The sequence below is a fragment of the Ranitomeya imitator genome, chromosome 4 (assembly GCF_032444005.1).
Source record: "Ranitomeya imitator isolate aRanImi1 chromosome 4, aRanImi1.pri, whole genome shotgun sequence".
NCBI lineage: Eukaryota > Metazoa > Chordata > Amphibia > Anura > Dendrobatidae > Ranitomeya > Ranitomeya imitator.
Window position 1 is genome coordinate 653319420 of NC_091285.1, and position 14980 is coordinate 653334399.

Genomic DNA, 14980 nt, shown 5'->3' on the forward strand with positions numbered 1-14980 from the left:
GACTAGGAATTCCCGCTTCCAAGGAAGAGCTCATTTAAGTTATGGTGAGATCCATTTGACCACTGGCCCTCCCGCACTGCTTCAAGGTGTCGACAGTCTAAGGGCTCAGGGAAGACATCATTTTTGCCCATTACAGCCAGACCAGCTCACTTTCTCCTTCTGCTCCAGGCATAAACCATCAATACGTTGCTGTGGGAAGCAAGGATTCTCCTCCACACTGGGAGGAGCTAAGACTCTGTCATTTGCATACCATGGATGAAGTCTCCTGAGAGACCAACAAAAATTGCCAATGCTGACTATATTTCAAGTCATCATGGCGGGGTATTGGGAAAAGTTTTCAATTAGCAATAATCACGCCTCGGTTATACCTCATGGGCTACGATATCGCCACTGCGCAAAGTTGGAGGAAGTTGGGCGACTAGGAATTCCCGCTTCCAAGGAAGAGCTCATTTAAGTTATGGTGAGATCCATTTGACCACTGGCCCTCCCGCACTGCTTCAAGGTGTCGACAGTCTAAGGGCTCAGGGAAGACATCATTTTTGCCCATTACAGCCAGAACAGCTCACTTTCTCCTTCTGCTCCAGGCATAAACCATCAATACGTTGCTGTGGGAAGCAAGAATTCTCCTCCACACTGGGAGGAGCTAAGACTCTGTCATTTGCATACCATGGATGAAGTCTCCTGAGAGACCAACAAAAATTGCCAATGCTGACTATATTTCAAGTCATCATGGCGGGGTATTGGGAAAAGTTTTCAATTAGCAATAATCACGCCTCGGTTATACCTCATGGGCTACGATATTGCCACTGCGCAAAGTTGGAGGAAGTTGGGCGACTAGGAATTCCCGCTTTCAAGGAAGAGCTCATTTAAGTTATGGTGAGATCCATTTGACCACTGGACCTCCCGCACTGCTTCAAGGTGTCGACAGTCTAAGGGCTCAGGGAAGACATCATTTTTGCCCATTACAGCCAGACCAGCTCACTTTCTCCTTCTGCTCCAGGCATAAACCATCAATACGTTGCTGTGGGAAGCAAGGATTCTCCTCCACACTGGGAGGAGCTAAGACTCTGTCATTTGCATACCATGGATGAAGTCTCCTGAGAGACCAACAAAAATTGCCAATGCTGACTATATTTCAAGTCATCATGGCGGGGTATTGGGAAAAGTTTTCAATTAGCAATAATCACGCCTCGGTTATACCTCATGGGCTGCGATATTGCCACTGCGCAAAGTTGGAGGAAGTTGGGCGACTAGGAATTCCCGCTTCCAAGGAAGAGCTCATTTAAGTTATGGTGAGATCCATTTGACCACTGGCCCTCCCGCACTGCTTCAAGGTGTCGACAGTCTAAGGGCTCAGGGAAGACATCATTTTTGCCCATTACAGCCAGACCAGCTCACTTTCTCCTTCTGCTCCAGGCATAAACCATCAATACGTTGCTGTGGGAAGCAAGGATTCTCCTCCACACTGGGAGGAGCTAAGACTCTGTCATTTGCATACCATGGATGAAGTCTCCTGAGAGACCAACAAAAATTGCCAATGCTGACTATATTTCAAGTCATCATGGCGGGGTATTGGGAAAAGTTTTCAATTAGCAATAATCACGCCTCGGTTATACCTCATGGGCTACGATATTGCCACTGCGCAAAGTTGGAGGAAGTTGGGCGACTAGGAATTCCCGCTTCCAAGGAAGAGCTCATTTAAGTTATGGTGAGATCCATTTGACCACTGGCCCTCCCGCACTGCTTCAAGGTGTCGACAGTCTAAGGGCTCAGGGAAGACATCATTTTTGCCCATTACAGCCAGACCAGCTCACTTTCTCCTTCTGCTCCAGGCATAAACCATCAATACGTTGCTGTGGGAAGCAAGGATTCTCCTCCACACTGGGAGGAGCTAAGACTCTGTCATTTGCATACCATGGATGAAGTCTCCTGAGAGACCAACAAAAATTGCCAATGCTGACTATATTTCAAGTCATCATGGCGGGGTATTGGGAAAAGTTTTCAATTAGCAATAATCACGCCTCGGTTATACCTCATGGGCTACGATATTGCCACTGCGCAAAGTTGGAGGAAGTTGGGCGACTAGGAATTCCCGCTTCCAAGGAAGAGCTCATTTAAGTTATGGTGAGATCCATTTGACCACTGGCCCTCCCGCACTGCTTCAAGGTGTCGACAGTCTAAGGGCTCAGGGAAGACATCATTTTTGCCCATTACAGCCAGACCAGCTCACTTTCTCCTTCTGCTCCAGGCATAAACCATCAATACGTTGCTGTGGGAAGCAAGGATTCTCCTCCACACTGGGAGGAGCTAAGACTCTGTCATTTGCATACCATGGATGAAGTCTCCTGAGAGACCAACAAAAATTGCCAATGCTGACTATATTTCAAGTCATCATGGCGGGGTATTGGGAAAAGTTTTCAATTAGCAATAATCACGCCTCGGTTATACCTCATGGGCTACGATATTGCCACTGCGCAAAGTTGGAGGAAGTTGGGCGACTAGGAATTCCCGCTTCCAAGGAAGAGCTCATTTAAGTTATGGTGAGATCCATTTGACCACTGGCCCTCCCGCACTGCTTCAAGGTGTCGACAGTCTAAGGGCTCAGGGAAGACATCATTTTTGCCCATTACAGCCAGACCAGCTCACTTTCTCCTTCTGCTCCAGGCATAAACCATCAATACGTTGCTGTGGGAAGCAAGGATTCTCCTCCACATTGGGAGGAGCTAAGACTCTGTCATTTGCATACCATGGATGAAGTCTCCTGAGAGACCAACAAAAATTGCCAATGCTGACTATATTTCAAGTCATCATGGCGGGGTATTGGGAAAAGTTTTCAATTAGCAATAATCACGCCTCGGTTATACCTCATGGGCTACGATATTGCCACTGCGCAAAGTTGGAGGAAGTTGGGCGACTAGGAATTCCCGCTTCCAAGGAAGAGCTCATTTAAGTTATGGTGAGATCCATTTGACCACTGGCCCTCCCGCACTGCTTCAAGGTGTCGACAGTCTAAGGGCTCAGGGAAGACATCATTTTTGCCCATTACAGCCAGACCAGCTCACTTTCTCCTTCTGCTCCAGGCATAAACCATCAATACGTTGCTGTGGGAAGCAAGGATTCTCCTCCACACTGGGAGGAGCTAAGACTCTGTCATTTGCATACCATGGATGAAGTCTCCTGAGAGACCAACAAAAATTGCCAATGCTGACTATATTTCAAGTCATCATGGCGGGGTATTGGGAAAAGTTTTCAATTAGCAATAATCACGCCTCGGTTATACCTCATGGGCTACGATATTGCCACTGCGCAAAATTGGAGGAAGTTGGGCGACTAGGAATTCCCGCTTCCAAGGAAGAGCTCATTTAAGTTATGGTGAGATCCATTTGACCACTGGCCCTCCCGCACTGCTTCAAGGTGTCGACAGTCTAAGGGCTCAGGGAAGACATCATTTTTGCCCATTACAGCCAGACCAGCTCACTTTCTCCTTCTGCTCCAGGCATAAACCATCAATACGTTGCTGTGGGAAGCAAGGATTCTCCTCCACACTGGGAGGAGCTAAGACTCTGTCATTTGCATACCATGGATGAAGTCTCCTGAGAGACCAACAAAAATTGCCAATGCTGACTATATTTCAAGTCATCATGGCGGGGTATTGGGAAAAGTTTTCAATTAGCAATAATCACGCCTCGGTTATACCTCATGGGCTACGATATTGCCACTGCGCAAAGTTGGAGGAAGTTGGGCGACTAGGAATTCCCGCTTCCAAGGAAGAGCTCATTTAAGTTATTGTGAGATCCATTTGACCACTGGCCCTCCCGCACTGCTTCAAGGTGTCGACAGTCTAAGGGCTCAGGGAAGACATCATATTTGCCCATTACAGCCAGACCAGCTCACTTTCTCCTTCTGCTCCAGGCATAAACCATCAATACGTTGCTGTGGGAAGCAAGGATTCTCCTCCACGCTGGGAGGAGCTAAGACTCTGTCGTTTGCATACCATGGATGAAGTCTCCTGAGAGACCAACAAAAATTGCCAATGCTGACTATATTTCAAGTCATCATGGCGGAGTATTGGGAAAAGTTTTCAATTAGCAATAATCACGCCTCGGTTATACCTCATGGGCTACGATATTGCCACTGCGCAAAGTTGGAGGAAGTTGGGCGACTAGGAATTCCCGCTTCCAAGGAAGAGCTCATTTAAGTTATGGTGAGATCCATTTGACCACTGGCCCTCCCGCACTGCTTCAAGGTGTCGACAGTCTAAGGGCTCAGGGAAGACATCATTTTTGCCCATTACAGCCAGACCAGCTCACTTTCTCCTTCTGCTCCAGGCATAAACCATCAATACGTTGCTGTGGGAAGCAAGGATTCTCCTCCACACTGGGAGGAGCTAAGACTCTGTCATTTGCATACCATGGATGAAGTCTCCTGAGAGACCAACAAAAATTGCCAATGCTGACTATATTTCAAGTCATCATGGCAGGGTATTGGGAAAAGTTTTCAATTAGCAATAATCACGCCTCGGTTATACCTCATGGGCTACGATATTGCCACTGCGCAAAGTTGGAGGAAGTTGGGCGACTAGGAATTCCCGCTTCCAAGGAAGAGCTCATTTAAGTTATGGTGAGATCCATTTGACCACTGGCCCTCCCGCACTGCTTCAAGGTGTCGACAGTCTAAGGGCTCAGGGAAGACATCATTTTTGCCCATTACAGCCAGACCAGCTCACTTTCTCCTTCTGCTCCAGGCATAAACCATCAATACGTTGCTGTGGGAAGCAAGGATTCTCCTCCACACTGGGAGGAGCTAAGACTCTGTCATTTGCATACCATGGATGAGGTCTCCTGAGAGACCAACAAAAATTGCCAATGCTGACTATATTTCAAGTCATCATGGCGGGGTATTGGGAAAAGATTTCAATTAGCAATAATCACGCCTCGGTTATACCTCATGGGCTACGATATTGCCACTGCGCAAAGTTGGAGGAAATTGGGCGACTAGGAATTCCCGCTTCCAAGGAAGAGCTCATTTAAGTTATGGTGAGATCCATTTGACCACTGGCCCTCCCGCACTGCTTCAAGGTGTCGACAGTCTAAGGGCTCAGGGAAGACATCATTTTTGCCCATTACAGCCAGACCAGCTCACTTTCTCCTTCTGCTCCAGGCATAAACCATCAATACGTTGCTGTGGGAAGCAAGGATTCTCCTCCACACTGGGAGGAGCTAAGACTCTGTCATTTGCATACCATGGATGAAGTCTCCTGAGAGACCAACAAAAATTGCCAATGCTGACTATATTTCAAGTCATCATGGCGGGGTATTGGGAAAAGTTTTCAATTAGCAATAATCACGCCTCGGTTATACCTCATGGGCTACGATATTGCCACTGCGCAAAGTTGGAGGAAGTTGGGCGACTAGGAATTCCCGCTTCCAAGGAAGAGCTCATTTAAGTTATGGTGAGATCCATTTGACCACTGGCCCTCCCGCACTGCTGCAAGGTGTCGACAGTCTAAGGGCTCAGGGAAGACATCATTTTTGCCCATTACAGCCAGACCAGCTCACTTTCTCCTTCTGCTCCAGGCATAAACCATCAATATGTTGCTGTGGGAAGCAAGGATTCTCCTCCACACTGGGAGGAGCTAAGACTCTGTCATTTGCATACCATGAATGAAGTCTCCTGAGAGACCAACAAAAATTGCCAATGCTGACTATATTTCAAGTCATCATGGCGGGGCATTGGGATAAATTTTCAATTAGCAATAATCACGCCTCGGTTATACCTCATGGGCTACGATATTGCCACTGCGCAAAGTTGGAGGAAGTTGGGCGACTAGGAATTCCCGCTTCCAAGGAAGAGCTCATTTAAGTTATGGTGAGATCCATTTGACCACTGGCCCTCCCGCACTGCTTCAAGGTGTCGACAGTCTAAGGGCTCAGGGAAGACATCATTTTTGCCCATTACAGCCAGACCAGCTCACTTTCTCCTTCTGCTCCAGGCATAAACCATCAATACGTTGCTGTGGGAAGCAAGGATTCTCCTCCACACTGGGAGGAGCTAAGACTCTGTCATTTACATACCATGGATGAAGTCTCCTGAGAGACCAACAAAAATTGCCAATGCTGACTATATTTCAAGTCATCATGGCGGGGTATTGGGAAAAGTTTTCAATTAGCAATAATCACGCCTTGGTTATACCTCATGGGCTACGATATTGCCACTGCGCAAAGTTGGAGGAAGTTGGGCGACTAGGAATTCCCGCTTCCAAGGAAGAGCTCATTTAAGTTATGGTGAGATCCATTTGACCACTGGCCCTCCCGCACTGCTTCAAGGTGTCGACAGTCTAAGGGCTCAGGGAAGACATCATTTTTGCCCATTACAGCCAGACCAGCTCACTTTCTACTTCTGCTCCAGGCATAAACCATCAATACGTTGCTGTGGGAAGCAAGGATTCTCCTCCACGCTGGGAGGAGCTAAGACTCTGTCATTTGCATACCATGGATGAAGTCTCCTGAGAGACCAACAAAAATTGCCAATGCTGACTATATTTCAAGTCATCATGGCGGGGTATTGGGAAAAGTTTTCAATTAGCAATAATCACGCCTCGGTTATACCTCATGGGCTACGATATTGCCACTGCGCAAAGTTGGAGGAAGTTGGGCGACTAGGAATTCCCGCTTTCAAGGAAGAGCTCATTTAAGTTATGGTGAGATCCATTTGACCACTGGCCCTCCCGCACTGCTTCAAGGTGTCGACAGTCTAAGGGCTCAGGGAAGACATCATTTTTGCCTATTACAGCCAGACCAGCTCACTTTCTCCTTCTGCTCCAGGCATAAACCATCAATACGTTGCTGTGGGAAGCAAGGATTCTCCTCCACACTGGGAGGAGCTAAGACTCTGTCATTTGCATACCATGGATGAAGTCTCCTGAGAGACCAACAAAAATTGCCAATGCTGACTATATTTCAAGTCATCATGGCGGGGTATTGGGAAAAGTTTTCAATTAGCAATAATCATGCCTCGGTTATACCTCATGGGCTACGATATTGCCACTGCGCAAAGTTGGAGGAAGTTGGGCGACTAGGAATTCCCGCTTCCAAGGAAGAGCTCATTTAAGTTATGGTGAGATCCATTTGACCACTGGCCCTCCCGCACTGCTTCAAGGTGTCGACAGTCTAAGGGCTCAGGGAAGACATCATTTTTGCCCATTACAGCCAGACCAGCTCACTTTCTCCTTCTGCTCCAGGCATAAACCATCAATACGTTGCTGTGGGAAGCAAGGATTCTCCTCCACACTGGGAGGAGCTAAGACTCTGTCATTTGCATACCATGGATGAAGTCTCCTGAGAGACCAACAAAAATTGCCAATGCTGACTATATTTCAAGTCATCATGGCGGGGTATTGGGAAAAGTTTTCAATTAGCAATAATCACGCCTCGGTTATACCTCATGGGCTACGATATTGCCACTGCGCAAAGTTGGAGGAAGTTGGGCGACTAGGAATTCCCGCTTCCAAGGAAGAGCTCATTTAAGTTATGGTGAGATCCATTTGACCACTGGCCCTCCCGCACTGCTTCAAGGTGTCGACAGTCTAAGGGCTCAGGGAAGACATCATTTTTGCCCATTACAGCCAGACCAGCTCACTTTCTCCTTCTGCTCCAGGCATAAACCATCAATACGTTGCTGTGGGAAGCAAGGATTCTCCTCCACACTGGGAGGAGCTAAGACTCTGTCATTTGCATACCATGGATGAAGTCTCCTGAGAGACCAACAAAAATTGCCAATGCTGACTATATTTCAAATCATCATGGCGGGGTATTGGGAAAAGTTTTCAATTAGCAATAATCACGCCTCGGTTATACCTCATGGGCTACGATATTGCCACTGCGCAAAGTTGGAGGAAGTTGGGCGACTAGGAATTCCCGCTTCCAAGGAAGAGCTCATTTAAGTTATGGTGAGATCCATTTGACCACTGGCCCTCCCGCACTGCTTCAAGGTGTCGACAGTCTAAGGGCTCAGGGAAGACATCATTTTTGCCCATTACAGCCAGACCAGCTCACTTTCTCCTTCTGCTCCAGGCATAAACCATCAATACGTTGCTGTGGGAAGCAAGGATTCTCCTCCACACTGGGAGGAGCTAAGACTCTGTCATTTGCATACCATGGATGAAGTCTCCTCAGAGACCAACAAAAATTGCCAATGCTGACTATATTTCAAGTCATCATGGCGGGGTATTGGGAAAAGTTTTCAATTAGCAATAATCACGCCTCGGTTATACCTCATGGGCTACGATATTGCCACTGCGCAAAGTTGGAGGAAGTTGGGCGACTAGGAATTCCCGCTTCCAAGGAAGAGCTCATTTAAGTTATGGTGAGATCCATTTGACCACTGGCCCTCCCGCACTGCTTCAAGTTGTCGACAGTCTAAGGGCTCAGGGAAGACATCATTTTTGCCCATTACAGCCAGACCAGCTCACTTTCTCCTTCTGCTCCAGGCATAAACCATCAATACGTTGCTGTGGGAAGCAAGGATTCTCCTCCACACTGGGAGGAGCTAAGACTCTGTCATTTGCATACCATGGATGAAGTCTCCTGAGAGACCAACAAAAATTGCCAATGCTGACTATATTTCAAGTCATCATGGCGGGGTATTGGGAAAAGTTTTCAATTAGCAATAATCACGCCTCGGTTATACCTCATGGGCTACGATATTGCCACTGCGCAAAGTTGGAGGAATTTGGGCGACTAGGAATTCCCGCTTCCAAGGAAGAGCTCATTTAAGTTATGGTGAGATCCATTTGACCACTGGCCCTCCCGCACTGCTTCAAGGTGTCGACAGTCTAAGGGCTCAGGGAAGACATCATTTTTGCCCATTACAGCCAGACCAGCTCACTTTCTCCTTCCGCTCCAGGCATAAACCATCAATACGTTGCTGTGGGAAGCAAGGATTCTCCTCCACACTGGGAGGAGCTAAGACTCTGTCATTTGCATACCATGGATGAAGTCTCCTGAGACACCAACAAAAATTGTCAATGCTGACTATATTTCAAGTCATCATGGCAGGGTATTGGGAAAAGTTTTCAATTAGCAATAATCACGCCTCGGTTATACCTCATGGGCTACGATATTGCCACTGCGCAAAGTTGGAGGAAGTTGGGCAACTAGGAATTCCCGCTTCCAAGGAAGAGCTCATTTAAGTTATGGTGAGATCCATTTGACCACTGGCCCTCCCGCACTGCTTCAAGGTGTCGACAGTCTAAGGGCTCAGGGAAGACATCATTTTTGCCCATTACAGCCGGACCAGCTCACTTTCTCCTTCTGCTCCAGGCATAAACCATCAATACGTTGCTGTGGGAAGCAAGGATTCTCCTCCACACTGGGAGGAGCTAAGACTCTGTCATTTGCATACCATGGATGAAGTCTCCTGAGAGACCAACAAAAATTGCCAATGCTGACTATATTTCAAGTCATCATGGCGGGGTATTGGGAAAAGTTTTCAATTAACAATAATCACGCCTCGGATCCTAGTTAATGATAAACTTACCTGGAGCAGCCAGTGCCAGGCAGCAGCTGCCAAGGCAAACAGGATCATGGGGTGCATTAAAAGAGGTCTGGATACACATGATGAGAGCATTATACTGCCTCTGTACAAATCCCTAGTTAGACCGCACATGGAGTACTGTGTCCAGTTTTGGGCACCGGTGCTCAGGAAGGATATAATGGAACTAGAGAGAGTACAAAGGAGGGCAACAAAATTAATAAAGGGGATGGGAGAACTACAATACCCAGATAGATTAGCGAAATTAGGATTATTTAGTCTAGAAAAAAGACGACTGAGGGGCGATCTAATAACCATGTATAAGTATATAAGGGGACAATACAAATATCTCGCTGAGGATCTGTTTATACCAAGGAAGGTGACGGGCACAAGGGGGCATTCTTTGCGTCTGGAGGAGAGAAGGTTTTTCCACCAACATAGAAGAGGATTCTTTACTGTTAGGGCAGTGAGAATCTGGAATTGCTTGCCTGAGGAGGTGGTGATGGCGAACTCAGTCGAGGGGTTCAAGAGAGGCCTGGATGTCTTCCTGGAGCAGAACAATATTGTATCATACAATTATTAGGTTCTGTAGAAGGACGTAGATCTGGGTATTTATTATGATGGAATATAGGCTGAACTGGATGGACAAATGTCTTTTTTCGGCCTTACTAACTATGTTACTATGTTACTATGTTACTATGGTTATACCTCATGGGCTACGATATTGCCACTTCGCAAAGTTGGAGGAAGTTGGGCGACTAGGAATTCCCGCTTCCAAGGAAGAGCTCATTTAAGTTATGGTGAGATCCATTTGACCACTGGCCCTCCCGCACTGCTTCAAGGTGTCGACAGTCTAAGGGCTCAGGGAAGACATAATTTTTGCCCATTACAGCCAGACCAGCTCACTTTCTCCTTCTGCTCCAGGCATAAACCATCAATACGTTGCTGTGGGAAGCAAGGATTCTCCTCCACACTGGGAGGAGCTAAGACTCTGTCATTTGCATACCATGGATGAAGTCTCCTGAGAGACCAACAAAAATTGCCAATGCTGACTATATTTTAAGTCATCATGGCGGTGTATTGGGAAAAGTTTTCAATTAGCAATAATCACGCCTCGGTTATACCTCATGGGCTACGATATTGCCACTGCGCAAAGTTGGAGGAAGTTGGGCGACTAGGAATTCCCGCTTCCAAGGAAGAGCTCATTTAAGTTATGGTGAGATCCATTTGACCACTGGCCCTCCCGCACTGCTTCAAGGTGTCGACAGTCTAAGGGCTCAGGGAAGACATCATTTTTGCCCATTACAGCCAGACCAGCTCACTTTCTCCTTCTGCTCCAGGCATAAACCATCAATACGTTGCTGTGGGAAGCAAGGATTCTCCTCCACACTGGGAGGAGCTAAGACTCTGTCATTTGCATACCATGGATGAAGTCTCCTGAGAGACCAACAAAAATTGCCAATGCTGACTATATTTCAAGTCATCATGGCGGGGTATTGGGAAAAGTTTTCAATTAGCAATAATCACGCCTCGGTTATACCTCATGGGCTACGATATTGCCACTGCGCAAAGTTGGAGGAAGTTGGGCGACTAGGAATTCCCGCTTCCAAGGAAGAGCTCATTTAAGTTATGGTGAGATCCATTTGACCACTGGCCCTCCCGCACTGCTTCAAGGTGTCGACAGTCTAAGGGCTCAGGGAAGACATCATTTTTGCCCATTACAGCCAGACCAGCTCACTTTCTCCTTCTGCTCCAGGCATGAACCATCAATACGTTGCTGTGGGAAGCAAGGATTCTCCTCCACACTGGGAGGAGCTAAGACTCTGTCATTTGCATACCATGGATGAAGTCTCCTCAGAGACCAACAAAAATTGCCAATGCTGACTATATTTCAAGTCATCATGGCGGGGTATTGGGAAAAGTTTTCAATTAGCAATAATCACGCCTCGGTTATACCTCATGGGCTACGATATTGCCACTGCGCAAAGTTGGAGGAAGTTGGGCGACTAGGAATTCCCGCTTCCAAGGAAGAGCTCATTTAAGTTATGGTGAGATCCATTTGACCACTGGCCCTCCCGCACTGCTTCAAGGTGTCGACAGTCTAAGGGCTCAGGGAAGACATCATTTTTGCCCATTACAGCCAGACCAGCTCACTTTCTCCTTCTGCTCCAGGCATAAACCATCAATACGTTGCTGTGGGAAGCAAGGATTCTCCTCCACACTGGGAGGAGCTAAGACTCTGTCATTTGCATACCACGGATGAAGTCTCCTGAGAGACCAACAAAAATTGCCAATGCTGACTATATTTCAAGTCATCATGGCGGGGTATTGGGAAAAGTTTTCAATTAGCAATAATTACGCCTCGGTTATACCTCATGGGCTACGATATTGCCACTGCGCAAAGTTGGAGGAATTTGGGCGACTAGGAATTCCCGCTTCCAAGGAAGAGCTCATTTAAGTTATGGTGAGATCCATTTGACCACTGGCCCTCCCGCACTGCTTCAAGGTGTCGACAGTCTAAGGGCTCAGGGAAGACATCATTTTTGCCCATTACAGCCAGACCAGCTCACTTTCTCCTTCCGCTCCAGGCATAAACCATCAATACGTTGCTGTGGGAAGCAAGGATTCTCCTCCACACTGGGAGGAGCTAAGACTCTGTCATTTGCATACCATGGATGAAGTCTCCTGAGACACCAACAAAAATTGTCAATGCTGACTATATTTCAAGTCATCATGGCGGGGTATTGGGAAAAGTTTTCAATTAGCAATAATCACGCCTCGGTTATACCTCATGGGCTACGATATTGCCACTGCGCAAAGTTGGAGGAAGTTGGGCGACTAGGAATTCCCGCTTCCAAGGAAGAGCTCATTTAAGTTATGGTGAGATCCATTTGACCACTGGCCCTCCCGCACTGCTTCAAGGTGTCGACAGTCTAAGGGCTCAGGGAAGACATCATTTTTGCCCATTACAGCCGGACCAGCTCACTTTCTCCTTCTGCTCCAGGCATAAACCATCAATACGTTGCTGTGGGACGCAAGGATTCTCCTCCACACTGGGAGGAGCTAAGACTCTGTCATTTGCATACCATGGATGAAGTCTCCTGAGAGACCAACAAAAATTGCCAATGCTGACTATATTTCAAGTCATCATGGCGGGGTATTGGGAAAAGTTTTCAATTAGCAATAATCACGCCTCGGTTATACCTCATGGGCTACGATATTGCCACTGCGCAAAGTTGGAGGAAGTTGGGCGACTAGGAATTCCCGCTTCCAAGGAAGAGCTCATTTAAGTTATGGTGAGATCCATTTGACCACTGGCCCTCCCGCACTGCTTCAAGATGTCGACAGTCTAAGGGCTCAGGGAAGACATCATTTTTGCCCATTACAGCCAGACCAGCTCACTTTCTCCTTCTGCTCCAGGCATAAACCATCAATACGTTGCTGTGGGAAGCAAGGATTCTCCTCCACACTGGGAGGAGCTAAGACTCTGTCATTTGCATACCATGGATGAAGTCTCCTGAGAGACCAACAAAAATTGCCAATGCTGACTATATTTCAAGTCATCATGGCGGGGTATTGGGAAAAGTTTTCAATTAGCAATAATCATGCCTCGGTTATACCTCATGGGCTACGATATTGCCACTGCGCAAAGTTGGAGGAAGTTGGGCGACTAGGAATTCCCGCTTCCAAGGAAGAGCTCATTTAAGTTATGGTGAGATCCATTTGACCACTGGCCCTCCCGCACTGCTTCAAGGTGTCGACAGTCTAAGGGCTCAGGGAAGACATCATTTTTGCCCATTACAGCCAGACCAGCTCACTTTCTCCTTCTGCTCCAGGCATAAACCATCAATACGTTGCTGTGGGAAGCAAGGATTCTCCTCCACACTGGGAGGAGCTAAGACTCTGTCATTTGCATACCATGGATGAAGTCTCCTGAGAGACCAACAAAAATTGCCAATGCTGACTATATTTCAAGTCATCATGGCGGGGTATTGGGAAAAGTTTTCAATTAGCAATAATCACGCCTCGGTTATGCCTCATGGGCTACGATATTGCCACTGCGCAAAGTTGGAGGAAGTTGGGCGACTAGGAATTCCCGCTTCCAAGGAAGAGCTCATTTAAGTTATGGTGAGATCCATTTGACCACTGGCCCTCCCGCACTGCTTCAAGGTGTCGACAGTCTAAGGGCTCAGGGAAGACATCATTTTTGCCCATTACAGCCAGCCCAGCTCACTTTCTCCTTCTGCTCCAGGCATAAACCATCAATACGTTGCTGTGGGAAGCAAGGATTCTCCTCCACACTGGGAGGAGCTAAGACTCTGTCATGTGCATACCATGGATGAAGTCTCCTGAGAGACCAACAAAAATTGCCAATGCTGACTATATTTCAAGTCATCATGGCGGGGTATTGGGAAAAGTTTTCAATTAGCAATAATCACGCCTCGGTTATACCTCATGGGCTACGATATTGCCACTGCGCAAAGTTGGAGAAAGTTGGGCGACTAGGAATTCCCGCTTCCAAGGAAGAGCTCATTTAAGTTATGGTGAGATCCATTTGACCACTGGCCCTCCCGCACTGCTTCAAGGTGTCGACAGTCTAAGGGCTCAGGGAAGACATCATTTTTGCCCATTACAGCCAGACCAGCTCACTTTCTCCTTCTGCCCCAGGCATAAACCATCAATACGTTGCTGTGGGAAGCAAGGATTCGCCTCCACACTGGGAGGAGTTAAGACTCTGTCATTTGCATACCATGGATGACGTCTCCTGAGAGACCAACAAAAATTGCCAATGCTGACTATATTTCAAGTCATCATGGCGGGATATTGGGAAAAGTTTTCAATTAGCAATAATCACGCCTCGGTTATACCTCATGGGCTACGATATTGCCACTGCGCAAAGTTGGAGGAAGTTGGGCGACTAGGAATTCCCGCTTCCAAGGAAGAGCTCATTTAAGTTATGGTGAGATCCATTTGACCACTGGCCCTCCCGCACTGCTTCAAGGTGTCGACAGTCTAAGGGCTCAGGGAAGACATCATTTTTGCCCATTACAGCCAGACCAGCTCATTTTCTCCTTCTGCTCCAGGCATAAACCATCAATACGTTGCTGAGGGAAGCAAGGATTCTCCTCCACACTGGGAGGAGCTAAGACTCTGTCATTTGCATACCATGGATGAAGTCTCCTGAGAGACCAACAAAAATTGCCAATGCTGACTATATTTCAAGTCATCATGGCGGGGTATTGGGAAAAGTTTTCAATTAGCAATAATCACGCCTCGGTTATACCTCATGGGCTACGATATTGCCACTGCGCAAAGTTGGAGGAAGTTGGGCGACTAGGAATTCCCGCTTCCAAGGAAGAGCTCATTTAAGTTATGGTGAGATCCATTTGACCACTGGCCCTCCCGCACTGCTTCAAGGTGTCGACAGTCTAAGGGCTCAGGGAAGACA

At 47.3% G+C, this 14980-nt stretch overlaps 34 non-coding genes across 34 annotated transcripts; all 34 read right to left on the minus strand.

Annotated features, from left to right (window-relative positions):
- Nucleotides 1-261: 261 nt before the first annotated feature.
- LOC138678215 (U4 spliceosomal RNA) lies at nt 262-402 on the minus strand. The gene has a single exon (XR_011321586.1). It is a non-coding gene; the product is annotated as a U4 spliceosomal RNA (small nuclear RNA).
- Nucleotides 403-677: 275 nt separating this feature from the next.
- LOC138677866 (U4 spliceosomal RNA) lies at nt 678-818 on the minus strand. Its single transcript, XR_011321258.1, has one exon. It is a non-coding gene; the product is annotated as a U4 spliceosomal RNA (small nuclear RNA).
- Nucleotides 819-1093: 275 nt separating this feature from the next.
- LOC138677508 (U4 spliceosomal RNA) lies at nt 1094-1234 on the minus strand. The gene has a single exon (XR_011320915.1). It is a non-coding gene; the product is annotated as a U4 spliceosomal RNA (small nuclear RNA).
- Nucleotides 1235-1509: 275 nt separating this feature from the next.
- Nucleotides 1510-1650, minus strand: LOC138677867 (U4 spliceosomal RNA). Its single transcript, XR_011321259.1, has one exon. It is a non-coding gene; the product is annotated as a U4 spliceosomal RNA (small nuclear RNA).
- Nucleotides 1651-1925: 275 nt separating this feature from the next.
- On the minus strand, nt 1926-2066 carry LOC138677868 (U4 spliceosomal RNA). The gene has a single exon (XR_011321260.1). It is a non-coding gene; the product is annotated as a U4 spliceosomal RNA (small nuclear RNA).
- Nucleotides 2067-2341: 275 nt separating this feature from the next.
- Nucleotides 2342-2482, minus strand: LOC138677870 (U4 spliceosomal RNA). Its single transcript, XR_011321261.1, has one exon. It is a non-coding gene; the product is annotated as a U4 spliceosomal RNA (small nuclear RNA).
- A 275-nt stretch (nt 2483-2757) lies between these two features.
- LOC138677871 (U4 spliceosomal RNA) lies at nt 2758-2898 on the minus strand. Its single transcript, XR_011321262.1, has one exon. It is a non-coding gene; the product is annotated as a U4 spliceosomal RNA (small nuclear RNA).
- A 275-nt stretch (nt 2899-3173) lies between these two features.
- Nucleotides 3174-3314, minus strand: LOC138678230 (U4 spliceosomal RNA). The gene has a single exon (XR_011321600.1). It is a non-coding gene; the product is annotated as a U4 spliceosomal RNA (small nuclear RNA).
- A 275-nt stretch (nt 3315-3589) lies between these two features.
- Nucleotides 3590-3730, minus strand: LOC138677872 (U4 spliceosomal RNA). The gene has a single exon (XR_011321263.1). It is a non-coding gene; the product is annotated as a U4 spliceosomal RNA (small nuclear RNA).
- A 275-nt stretch (nt 3731-4005) lies between these two features.
- On the minus strand, nt 4006-4146 carry LOC138678201 (U4 spliceosomal RNA). The gene has a single exon (XR_011321572.1). It is a non-coding gene; the product is annotated as a U4 spliceosomal RNA (small nuclear RNA).
- Nucleotides 4147-4421: 275 nt separating this feature from the next.
- LOC138677498 (U4 spliceosomal RNA) lies at nt 4422-4562 on the minus strand. Its single transcript, XR_011320905.1, has one exon. It is a non-coding gene; the product is annotated as a U4 spliceosomal RNA (small nuclear RNA).
- A 275-nt stretch (nt 4563-4837) lies between these two features.
- Nucleotides 4838-4978, minus strand: LOC138677520 (U4 spliceosomal RNA). The gene has a single exon (XR_011320927.1). It is a non-coding gene; the product is annotated as a U4 spliceosomal RNA (small nuclear RNA).
- Nucleotides 4979-5253: 275 nt separating this feature from the next.
- LOC138677873 (U4 spliceosomal RNA) lies at nt 5254-5394 on the minus strand. Its single transcript, XR_011321264.1, has one exon. It is a non-coding gene; the product is annotated as a U4 spliceosomal RNA (small nuclear RNA).
- A 275-nt stretch (nt 5395-5669) lies between these two features.
- Nucleotides 5670-5810, minus strand: LOC138677556 (U4 spliceosomal RNA). The gene has a single exon (XR_011320962.1). It is a non-coding gene; the product is annotated as a U4 spliceosomal RNA (small nuclear RNA).
- A 275-nt stretch (nt 5811-6085) lies between these two features.
- LOC138677572 (U4 spliceosomal RNA) lies at nt 6086-6226 on the minus strand. The gene has a single exon (XR_011320978.1). It is a non-coding gene; the product is annotated as a U4 spliceosomal RNA (small nuclear RNA).
- A 275-nt stretch (nt 6227-6501) lies between these two features.
- LOC138677874 (U4 spliceosomal RNA) lies at nt 6502-6642 on the minus strand. The gene has a single exon (XR_011321265.1). It is a non-coding gene; the product is annotated as a U4 spliceosomal RNA (small nuclear RNA).
- Nucleotides 6643-6917: 275 nt separating this feature from the next.
- Nucleotides 6918-7058, minus strand: LOC138677553 (U4 spliceosomal RNA). The gene has a single exon (XR_011320959.1). It is a non-coding gene; the product is annotated as a U4 spliceosomal RNA (small nuclear RNA).
- A 275-nt stretch (nt 7059-7333) lies between these two features.
- LOC138677875 (U4 spliceosomal RNA) lies at nt 7334-7474 on the minus strand. The gene has a single exon (XR_011321266.1). It is a non-coding gene; the product is annotated as a U4 spliceosomal RNA (small nuclear RNA).
- A 275-nt stretch (nt 7475-7749) lies between these two features.
- LOC138677481 (U4 spliceosomal RNA) lies at nt 7750-7890 on the minus strand. The gene has a single exon (XR_011320889.1). It is a non-coding gene; the product is annotated as a U4 spliceosomal RNA (small nuclear RNA).
- A 275-nt stretch (nt 7891-8165) lies between these two features.
- LOC138678163 (U4 spliceosomal RNA) lies at nt 8166-8306 on the minus strand. The gene has a single exon (XR_011321535.1). It is a non-coding gene; the product is annotated as a U4 spliceosomal RNA (small nuclear RNA).
- Nucleotides 8307-8581: 275 nt separating this feature from the next.
- On the minus strand, nt 8582-8722 carry LOC138677876 (U4 spliceosomal RNA). The gene has a single exon (XR_011321267.1). It is a non-coding gene; the product is annotated as a U4 spliceosomal RNA (small nuclear RNA).
- Nucleotides 8723-8997: 275 nt separating this feature from the next.
- Nucleotides 8998-9138, minus strand: LOC138677716 (U4 spliceosomal RNA). Its single transcript, XR_011321114.1, has one exon. It is a non-coding gene; the product is annotated as a U4 spliceosomal RNA (small nuclear RNA).
- A 275-nt stretch (nt 9139-9413) lies between these two features.
- LOC138677724 (U4 spliceosomal RNA) lies at nt 9414-9552 on the minus strand. Its single transcript, XR_011321120.1, has one exon. It is a non-coding gene; the product is annotated as a U4 spliceosomal RNA (small nuclear RNA).
- A 996-nt stretch (nt 9553-10548) lies between these two features.
- Nucleotides 10549-10689, minus strand: LOC138678199 (U4 spliceosomal RNA). The gene has a single exon (XR_011321570.1). It is a non-coding gene; the product is annotated as a U4 spliceosomal RNA (small nuclear RNA).
- A 275-nt stretch (nt 10690-10964) lies between these two features.
- Nucleotides 10965-11105, minus strand: LOC138677877 (U4 spliceosomal RNA). The gene has a single exon (XR_011321268.1). It is a non-coding gene; the product is annotated as a U4 spliceosomal RNA (small nuclear RNA).
- Nucleotides 11106-11380: 275 nt separating this feature from the next.
- Nucleotides 11381-11521, minus strand: LOC138678164 (U4 spliceosomal RNA). The gene has a single exon (XR_011321536.1). It is a non-coding gene; the product is annotated as a U4 spliceosomal RNA (small nuclear RNA).
- Nucleotides 11522-11796: 275 nt separating this feature from the next.
- Nucleotides 11797-11937, minus strand: LOC138677597 (U4 spliceosomal RNA). Its single transcript, XR_011321002.1, has one exon. It is a non-coding gene; the product is annotated as a U4 spliceosomal RNA (small nuclear RNA).
- A 275-nt stretch (nt 11938-12212) lies between these two features.
- On the minus strand, nt 12213-12353 carry LOC138677710 (U4 spliceosomal RNA). The gene has a single exon (XR_011321108.1). It is a non-coding gene; the product is annotated as a U4 spliceosomal RNA (small nuclear RNA).
- Nucleotides 12354-12628: 275 nt separating this feature from the next.
- On the minus strand, nt 12629-12769 carry LOC138677878 (U4 spliceosomal RNA). The gene has a single exon (XR_011321269.1). It is a non-coding gene; the product is annotated as a U4 spliceosomal RNA (small nuclear RNA).
- A 275-nt stretch (nt 12770-13044) lies between these two features.
- LOC138677564 (U4 spliceosomal RNA) lies at nt 13045-13185 on the minus strand. The gene has a single exon (XR_011320970.1). It is a non-coding gene; the product is annotated as a U4 spliceosomal RNA (small nuclear RNA).
- A 275-nt stretch (nt 13186-13460) lies between these two features.
- Nucleotides 13461-13601, minus strand: LOC138677531 (U4 spliceosomal RNA). The gene has a single exon (XR_011320938.1). It is a non-coding gene; the product is annotated as a U4 spliceosomal RNA (small nuclear RNA).
- Nucleotides 13602-13876: 275 nt separating this feature from the next.
- On the minus strand, nt 13877-14017 carry LOC138677879 (U4 spliceosomal RNA). The gene has a single exon (XR_011321270.1). It is a non-coding gene; the product is annotated as a U4 spliceosomal RNA (small nuclear RNA).
- A 275-nt stretch (nt 14018-14292) lies between these two features.
- Nucleotides 14293-14433, minus strand: LOC138678147 (U4 spliceosomal RNA). Its single transcript, XR_011321521.1, has one exon. It is a non-coding gene; the product is annotated as a U4 spliceosomal RNA (small nuclear RNA).
- Nucleotides 14434-14708: 275 nt separating this feature from the next.
- On the minus strand, nt 14709-14849 carry LOC138677880 (U4 spliceosomal RNA). Its single transcript, XR_011321271.1, has one exon. It is a non-coding gene; the product is annotated as a U4 spliceosomal RNA (small nuclear RNA).
- Between the last annotated feature and the right edge of the window lie 131 nt (nt 14850-14980).